Source organism: Palaemon carinicauda, chromosome 1 (assembly GCF_036898095.1).
Source record: "Palaemon carinicauda isolate YSFRI2023 chromosome 1, ASM3689809v2, whole genome shotgun sequence".
NCBI lineage: Eukaryota > Metazoa > Arthropoda > Malacostraca > Decapoda > Palaemonidae > Palaemon > Palaemon carinicauda.
Window position 1 is genome coordinate 56,957,430 of NC_090725.1, and position 10,000 is coordinate 56,967,429.

Consider the following 10,000-nt stretch of genomic DNA (forward strand, 5'->3'; position numbering starts at 1 on the left):
AAAAATTTAAATGAACTGAAAGAAATAGTAATTGATTAAATATCCTTTTATATGACTATTTTTCTGAGTTCAGTCAATATCCAATTAATGAATAATGCCAAGAATAATTACATATAAGGCCATCTCTCTCTCTCTCTCTCTCTCTCTCTCTCTCTCTCTCTCTCTCTCTCTCTCTCTCTCAATAACTAAATTACGGAGTTCAGGTAATCCGATGAATCCAAAAAAATTAAATTGTCGAATGAAATTTAACGGGCATTATTTGAATAATATTGTAATTATTATTATTATTATTATTATTATTATTATTATTATTATTAATGATAATATATCCCATTTGAATGACAGTGAGGGTTCATCTTTCACGATCTAGTTTATATTTCATTTAGGTGATGTTTACATTAATATTAAAAAAAATCCCTTATATATGAAAAGCATATTGAGGGCAAATTTATTTTGATCTGTAACCCAAAGGTATCACGTTTTGTTATTAATTATAACCTACATAATTTATTCACATGTCTGAGTTACTGTTCTTCACGCAATTCTTTTCGTAAGTGTATTTCCACAAAATGATTGTCCAATTTTTGAGTGTCAACAGAACAATATCAATATTTGAAATCGAGATAATCAACAGCAATGTAGCAAAAGCAAATTTTTAAGGCCCTAACCTTTTAAAATGATATTAAGGTTTTGTAAGTAAGGAAAAAATTCTGGAGCGTTTATATAAACCCAAAAATATTACTGTTTTATAAGATTATTCCAGGTTTTTTTTTTTTTTTAATTCAGACTACATACGTTACATAACATGTCAAATAAAGCAGTTTGCTGTCGGTATTTGCATGTTTTGAGAGAGAGAGAGAGAGAGAGAGAGAGAGAGAGAGAGAGAGAGAGAGAGAGAGAGAGAGAGAGAGAGAACATTCACATCTACTCTATATTGCACCAGTTCTTCCTCCTCTAAGTCCAAGCTAGAACCTTGATCATTATTGATTTCGAAGATAATGTTAAACAAAACAAAGATCATATTCAGCAGTGAATAGTACAGTAGAGGGACGACTATATTTAGCTCATGGTCATTTGCATATGAGGGGAGAGAAAAGTCAGGGTTTTTAAAGGATGTCGGTTGTGGAACCGAGAAAATTACTAGATCAAGAACTATGCCACAAAGGCTGTGTTCAGGGGGATAAGTAGGAAAATATTTTAAAAATGAGTTTTTTTAAGGATAAATGTAAAAGTTCAATATGTTACAGTGTTGAAAAGACTGAGCCAATGGCTCATTAGAATCCATTGTCTTTGATGGTTGATTTATAACGATTTATTTATTTGTTGCTCATGATGAAGTGGGAAACTTGAAAGCTTCTGTTGTTACCTAGATGAAGCCTCAAGATTAATGTTGACAGTTTTTGAAGTAAGCTTAAAAGGGTGTCAGCTAGAAGCCAGGCAAATACTTAGTCTCTAAGTCCTGCAGTCTATTGGTAAAATACTATGGATGCTATTTAGGCACCAGTAATTAACTATCTTTGGTAAGATGTTTATTAATAAAATTCTAGAGAAGTGAATATAGGCGTCATACAGGGAAGGATTGGGATAAAAAAGATAATGCAAAGGATAAGGGTTTATTCCAAAGCGTAGTAGTTTAAAGTTTTAACGGTCGCTCAGGAATGGCAGAGGCAAGGGACAATGATATTGCCCTATCATGCAGGACAATGCCCTAGAGACTGACCATATACACATGATCAGTGCCCAAGCCCCCTCTCCAGCCAAGCTAGGACTAAGGAGTGCCAGGTAATGGCTGCTGATGACAGCAGATAAACCAATAGGCTACCCCAAACCCTCCATCCTTATATCACAGGGATGGTGAGGTTGTAGCAACCAAAGGAACTAACAAGTTTGAGCGGGACTCGAACCCCAGTCTGACATTCATCAGTCAGGGACGTTACTGCATCGGCTGAGGCTGTAGTAAAAGATGGGGATTTTTATGAGACAGTCTATCTAGAATAATTATTATAACCATATCTTTAATGGGATCAGCAGTCACTGGTAGAAATTGTTCACACTGAACCTAAAGGAGAGTACACTCTTTCTCAGGCTGATTAGTACTTCGACACATTGTACATCTGATGATCATATATGTAATGATTCCACCAGTTTACGGTCGCTTGAATTTGCTTCGCTAGTCATAACCATTACTTTGTTAGTATTCAGTTCTTATTGATTTATGGAAAATAGAATTACGCTACTATTCTTATTACCAGTGCAATATATTCCATTACTTAATATTCCATTATACCGAAGAAGAAAATTTGTCTATTCTATCTTGTTTCTCTTCCTTCTGTTTTTTTTAAGCTTATATAGTTTGTATATGAAAAATCTATTCTAATGCTGTTACTGTTCTTAAAACATTTTATTTTAATTGTTCATCACTTTTCTTGTAGTTCATTAAATTCCTTGTTTCCTTTTCTCACTGTGCTATTTTTCCCTGTTGGAGCCCTTGAGCTTATAGCATCCTGCTAATAATAATAATAATAATAATAATAATAATAATAATAATAATAATAATAATAATAATAATAATAATAATACAAGGAACTCATAGTATTTCAAAGTTATTTTCTGTTGGAAGATAGAGCCATAAATCGCTTATGAAAATTCTATCAAAAATAATGGTAACACTAAACTGCAAGTGTAACATATGCGCCCCAAAATCTCTTTAAGAACGGGATGCTATTTATTGATTATTATTTATGATGTATTTTACAAATTCGCGATTCCTTTCTGAAGTATGTTACGCTGTAATGTATCTTTGGCAATTTGAATGCGGTAATCATAATGTGTGCAGTTATTTCTAAATTTTTTTTTTTGGGGGGGGGGTGGAAGTAAGTTAATGAAAGAAGGGAATTTATTTCTATCATTTGTTCTACAAAGAAGATTTTTATGAAATTATCCAACAATACTGAACGAGCTGATACGGTAATCGGGATTTTATTTACCTTCAGTATTTGCATTACATCAGCAACAACAAATGCAGCTTTTTCTAGTCCACTGCAAGACAAGAGCCTCAGACATGTCTTGGTCGTGTCTGGGGTTTGGTCATTTTCATCACTACGCTGGTCAATGTGGATTAATGATGATGGGAGTCTTTGGTCTGGTTACACACAGCAAACCAAGTTAGTATGGGTGTCCCTGAGTAGTAGGGCTTTGCTGATCATGGCGATTCACAAACCCTTTCACCTCGTGTATATCCACTCAGAAATGGTTTGCACTACAGTTGACATTATTTATGATAGCGTGATACTGATATGATATTACAGGAGAGGATTTACAATTATCTTTATAATATTTTTTTTCATTTTTATTATTTGTTTTAATTGTAATTCCACTTTTCATGCAAGCAGCTGAACTGCATTCCATTAACATACAGGAAAAATCTTTTGCATTAAGCTGATTAGCTATTTGTAATTGTTAGGAACGAAAGTTTAATTTCCAAATGATTCCAATTAGTTTGTACTCGTCATAATATGATTATGCGGTTATTCATTCTTTAATCTATCCAAGATATTTTTCCTTTGTAATTTTGCCCTCAAGCAGTGGCAGCCATTCCCCTTGGTGAATAGATCCATTGAGGGAAGAGCATGTTTTCGTAAATAAATCTTTCCTTTTTGGGTCATGATAGCATAGGTATTTTTCAATCAATGTGGTAACGTCCCTGACTGGTGAACGCCAGACTTGGGTTCTAGTCCCGCACAAACTCGTTAGTTTCTTTGGTCGATGCAATCTCACTATCTTTGTGAGCTAAGGTTGGAGAGTTTAGGGGAGCCTATAGGTCCATCTGCTGAGTCATCAGCACCCAGTCTTTAGGGCATTGTTCTGCTTGATAGGGCAATGTCACTGTTGCCTCTGCCATTCATGAACGGCCTTTAAACCTTTAAACAAGAATCAATAGTCCTAAAGCTATCACCTACGTTTCGTTTTTTAATTGGCCTCATTATTGGATACTGCACAGTGTCTTTAAAAGCCATTACATGTAGCCAGAGACGTAGTTATTTAGAAATCCTATCTGCATCATCATCTTCCCCACCTTTATCCCAACATTGAAATTAAAGGGTCGGTTGCCTAATACGATCTCTCCAATGTCTTTTATAAAAGACATCCTTTTCCACCAGACCTCTTCTCTCCATATCATCCTTCACCTTATCTAATACTCTGCCTCTCTCTCGATCATCTCCCCATAACAGGTTCCTCACATTCCCTCCTCACCCCATCCCTAACATCTATCCTCAACATAGGGTTGTGGTGGCCTCTCGAGAACGTCCCTGGCTGGCGTTCTGCTGGACGTGAGATCGAGTCCCGCTCAAACTCGATAATTTCTGGTAGTGTCTCCAACCTCACTATCCTTGTGATCTAAGGATGGGGGTTTTAGGGTAGCCTATGGGTTTGCTTGCTGAGTCAACAGCAGCCATTGTCTGGCCCTCCCTGGTCCTAGATTGGGTGGAGAGGGGCTTGGGTGCTTATCATATGGATATATGGTAAGTTTCTATGAAATTGTCCTGCTATCTAGGGCATTGTCACTGTCCCGTAGCTCTGTCATTCATGAGTGGCCTTTAAACCTTTGAACAGACCCATACATCTTCATGTCGTTTTAATTCTGAATTGTAAACCTACTCTGTAATCTTTTATTAAGTATTTTCAAACCATTTTATTTTAGCAAACCTAAATATTTTGATAACTGGGCAACTTGAGATTATTTTGCTTATCAAAATGCAAGCAAATTTCCTAGTTTTAAAACGTGTGTATTTTGCTTCTTGTAATTATAAGCTTTAACCTTTTGGATAATTAACGATAACATTTTCATAGCTCCTTTGGCTTTAATGGCAATAGTTGTTTTTAATTATTATTATTATTATTATTATTATTATTATTATTATTATTATTATTATTATTTGTAGTAGTAGTAGTAGTAGTAGTAGTAGTAGTAGTAGTCCTGTCGACTTTACTGTACAGAACTGCATGCTTTTATACATCTCTCGATCCAGTTATTAGTACAGTATACCTTTATTACTACATCAAGCTTTATATATATATATATATATATATATATATATATATATATATATATATATATATAAATATATATATATATATATATATATATATATATATATTTATATCTTTATATATATATATTTATATATATTTATATATATATGTATATATATATATATATATATATATATATATATATATATATATATATACTCTATGTGTATATGATTTTGTAATATCCAGGTGTACATTACGTTAATTCGTAGTACGTGGTCATTTTCTGCTTATTATTTGTTCTCATTCCTCTCTTTGGGAGACCAGAAATTGACTTTTCTCACTCCGTCTTTTAATTAATTAAGGCCTGAGCCAAACCCATTTCTTCTCGTTTTCTCTCCGTGAAAATGTTTATACCGGAAGTTCCAGCTTCTTCCTCCAAAATTAATGTTTGCCTTTGATTGCTTATATTGCCTTGTGTGTATCCTTTGTTGTTTTGCCATGTCTTGTGCAGACTTCTTATTTAGAAACACCACTTTTTCGGTTATCCAGACTATGATATGATTCTGGTAATAATTCATAAAATCATTTATAAAAAACTAGAGTATTTTAAGTGAAAATGGATACAAATTTAGGAGATTCCCTTATGGTAATGCTTGTGTATAAGTGGGTAAAAGTATGTAAACCCAAGGTTATGCAAAAAAAAAAAAAAAAAAAATTAGTGTTTTCAAGGAAAATATATTTGTATGCAAGAAACCTTACATTTTTACTGAAAATTCAGTTTCTTAAGGAAACAAAATTAGTGTTTTTAACGAAAATATAAATGTATGCTAGAAACCCTAAATTTGTATTGAAAATTCAGTTTTTTCTTAAGGTAACAAAATTGTTGTTTTCAACGAATATGTATTGCATATGTATGCCAGAAAACCTTACATTTGTATGGAAAATTCAGTGTTTTAAGAAAAATATATTCTTGCTTTATAAAATTTAATCACTCAAAACCAAGCATTTAGTACAAGCATCTATTCCATCTATTCCATCCATGAAGGAAAAAAAATATATACATGCAAGAGAACCCTAACATTTGTATGGAAAATTCAGAGCTTCAAGAAAAATATATTTATCCTTTAGAAAAATTAACCACACAAATCGAAACATTTTTAGCAAACTAATCACCCACGAAGACAAAATAAGCGCTTACCTCCAAAACGATACAACTATTCTCCATCCCTGAAGTCAGGTGGGAACACCCCCCCCCCCGGCCACATCATAATGCTGCATCGTTAAGAAACTCGATGTGTTGAAACTTAACTTTTTTCATCATCGTGACTGATGCCTTGGGGCAAACTGCTAGTCACCTGAAGGATATGATGCAGTGTAGAAGGGATGCTTGTGTGGGGGGGTCCTGAATTGCGTGGGATGAGAAGAGACGGATAGAAGAGGAGTTTACTACGTTATTCGATGTTGGCTGAGATTGGACGAGATGGAAGCGTTGTGGGTGGGGAATGAATTAATGTAGTAATGATTATCTTCTCATGGTTGGCACCTCGCGCATATTATCTGGGAGAGGGGAAAGCGGCCATAGGATACACGAGATGAACGGAGAATAATGAGAAGTTAATGAAGTGAATTACGTGGAATGATAATATAGTAGAGAGAGAGAGAGAGAGAGAGAGAGAGAGAGAGAGAGAGAGAGAGAGGGGGGGGGAACCGCTTTGTATATAAAAGCTGCTATTCCTGTTGTATTTACAGATATAAGAGAAAGAGAGAGAGAGAGAGAGAGGCGGCCTTTTGTACATATAAGCTGTTATTCCTGTTGTATTTACAGCTCTAAAAGAGTAGAGTAGCAGCATTATTCAAAGCGCAGTAAAAAGACATCCATAACTCTCATTTTACACTTCTTACCCAAGCTTTTATTAGTGTTAATTACAAGGCATGCAAAAAAATTATAAACACCAGAATTTTCTGCTTATGGGTATAATTTATCTATTGTTTATATGTAATTATCTTATTATAAGTAATTATTAGAAGATAATACTAAGCGAATGTAAGCTAGAACAACGTCACTCAGAATTTTGCATAGAAATTTATCTAAATTATAAACAAGAAAGCAAAAATTAACCTTCTAGGAAATATATTATATGTTTTTAAGATTATGTTTTTAGCTGGTGTTAGGATTTATATAAGACAGCTTTCGTATTTGATTTTTAATACTGCTTTTTCTCCTTCAAATAAAGATTTTTTTTTTTAACCATTATCAGTTCAATTCGTCACTAGAATGTAACTGAACTTGATCTAATTTTATTAAATTGAATATTGAATTTTATTGCAGTAAGTGTTCAATACAATTGCATGTGATTTTATATTGTTTTTATAGTTTGTTTTCTGCTATTGGAAGCTGTTTATCCAATTTGTCCATAAGACGTTACACTTTAATTCATAGAGTTTATTAGAACTGTTTATTATTTATCTTTGTTTTTTAGACTAATTATCGAAATTTGAGACCATTCTTGTATTACTTAAAACCAGAATTTTTTTTCTTTTTATTGAAAGCCAATTTCGTATAATTTCTATAAAGATGTTAGTAATGTTCTTAATAAATACAATTGTGTGGTAACTCCCTTTCACAAAGAATCAAATTAATTCTAAAAGAAAAACAAACTATTACAAGCAAGTGTACATACCTTATGTATTCTTTTTGTAATTTTAAAGTTTTTGTCTTTTGAAATATTTCTGGCTAACTTTATCACAGTTTGCCAGCATGGCGAAAAGAATTTTATGCCAACTAGTATTTCTAAAGGATACAAGGGTATTAACTTGAATAGACGCCGCAAGGAAAATAAATCTTCTTCTCAATTTTCCAAGGATTAGGTGAATATTCGTTCGGCACTGTCGTTAGATGCATAAAGACCACAGTCTCAATTTCTCTGCTAAGAGGCTGGGAATCGAGCGAGAGTTTTGTAATTTTCGTGAAATCTAGACAAGACGATGGTTTTATGATTTACCAGTCAAGATATCAAGTTTTGTTTCGTTGAAAGTGGTGGATTGTCTTCGATATTGTGTCTGGAAAAACTTGAGGAATTGATGTGTTATTGCACAGCTCTTGTCTCTGTAACTAGAAAGAAAACACACATTTACGTATGTTATTTTATGTATTAGCTTGTTTACAAGTTGCTTTTTCTTTTGCACTGAACATATAATTTTATGTAGGACATTGTTCAACTATTACTCCTTGCTACAAGGCGTTGTACTGTTTCTCATTACCAGAAATGACATCAAGGTACGGTGATTGGCCATTCTGAATGACACTGAAAGGGACCAGAAGTAATGTCTGTACCAACTGCTACCATGGTGTTCTCATTTATTTTGGAGATTCCGTAGAATATACCACTAAGAATTAGATTGAATTTATTCTTATTTCATGCTATTATCCCTTGTTATGGTGATGGTGTGGATATTGCACTGAATTTTCCTCTCAGATTTTAGCTCCTGTTCAAGTAAACGGTCATGATCGAAAATGCGTAGGGTACATTTTCGTTCCCTTTTAGCTTTTAGTCATCTTGCAACCTTTATTGAATAGTGATAGTGTGAGGCTTGTTTCAGACTAGCGGATTTATGCCGCGCGGTTTTTTCCGCTTGGATTACAAATCAGTGAGGCCATTCACACACTGCCCGGGGAAAAATTTCCGAGCGGCAGTGATTTACTAGCTGCATGCACTTTCAATCCACGCTGTTCCAGTGTGGCGGCTTATAGTAACTACAAGGCCGCTCGGGGAAAATCCTCTAATGTGATGACATGCTTAAGGGGTTATCCATTACATGGTACTATGTGAATAGTACTGTAGGTGCTATGTGGCGTCACTTGGGCCACAAGTGTATTGCATTCAGTCTTTTATTCGTCAAAAGTTCAAACTTGCAGTGAATGTTTTCATGTTGAATAGGCTGACACAAGTTTCTCTTCATAGTTCATATATTACATGAATTTCCTCACTGGGTTAGTTTTTCCTGTTGAATCTATTGGGCTTATAGCATTCTGCTTTTCCAACTATGGTTGTAGCTTAGCTAATGAACATTACTAAATCATCTGCCATAGATAGCAAAGTTCTTCCTCCTAGAAATTTTTTCGAAAAGTGCAATATGTACATTTGGAAATAGGAATTCCTGGCACACCTAGGTCTGAGAAAGTGCACCTTATCACACATTTACTTCTCGGCGAGTAGCCAAACTCACCGAGCAATAAAGGTGTGACAAGGTGCGCCTCAAGGGGTCAGGTGTGCCAGGATTCCTGTGTCCAACTATACTTGTTATCTATAGGAGTGAAAATAATTCCCTACCGCCTTACCATCTGTTAATGGTATGATCAGTAACATTGAAATAAGAAAGGAACATTTTCTTAACCCATATCGAATAAATACCAGAGGTACTTTATCTGTTTTTTTGCATGATGATGTTTTAAATGTTACTTAACAAATTTTATACGCATTTAATTTCAATGTTTAAGCATTATTTAAAATTAATTTTGTAAATAGGTAAACCAATTACTTGCCTTTGAAACGTAACATATAATTGTTTCTTAGCTAAAAGATAGGTTGAATATACCTTATAATTATAGTTTTAAGGTTTCATTTGTTCTTACATTGAGGATCTTGTTACTTTCAATTTCCTTGTTAGTCTAATGAGCTCCTTTGCAATTAAGAAAAAAGCCTCGCGGAGTTGACGCTTCACCTTGAAAAGCAGAAGCCTTACGAACTCTTGTTGAAAGAAGATGAGTGTTGTTGTGGTTTCTCTTCTCTCGCCTTATTAAACTGCTTCTCGTGGAGTGCCATTCTCAGAAGTAGTCGTTTGTATTCACATTTTCATTTCATTTATGTTTAGATTTTCATTTTCCCTTAATTCATTTGGTTTGGGAAAGTGAGTTCTTGTGGGGGTCTATGTGATAACGTTCCTGACTGGTGATCGCCAGACT

The 10,000-nt window shown here is 34.2% G+C and overlaps 1 protein-coding gene across 16 annotated transcripts in view; it reads left to right on the forward strand.

Annotated features, from left to right (window-relative positions):
* Window positions 1–10,000, forward strand: part of brp (bruchpilot) — a 630,212-nt gene that overhangs the window by 408,052 nt on the left and 212,160 nt on the right. The gene's annotated exons all lie outside the window — the stretch shown is intronic.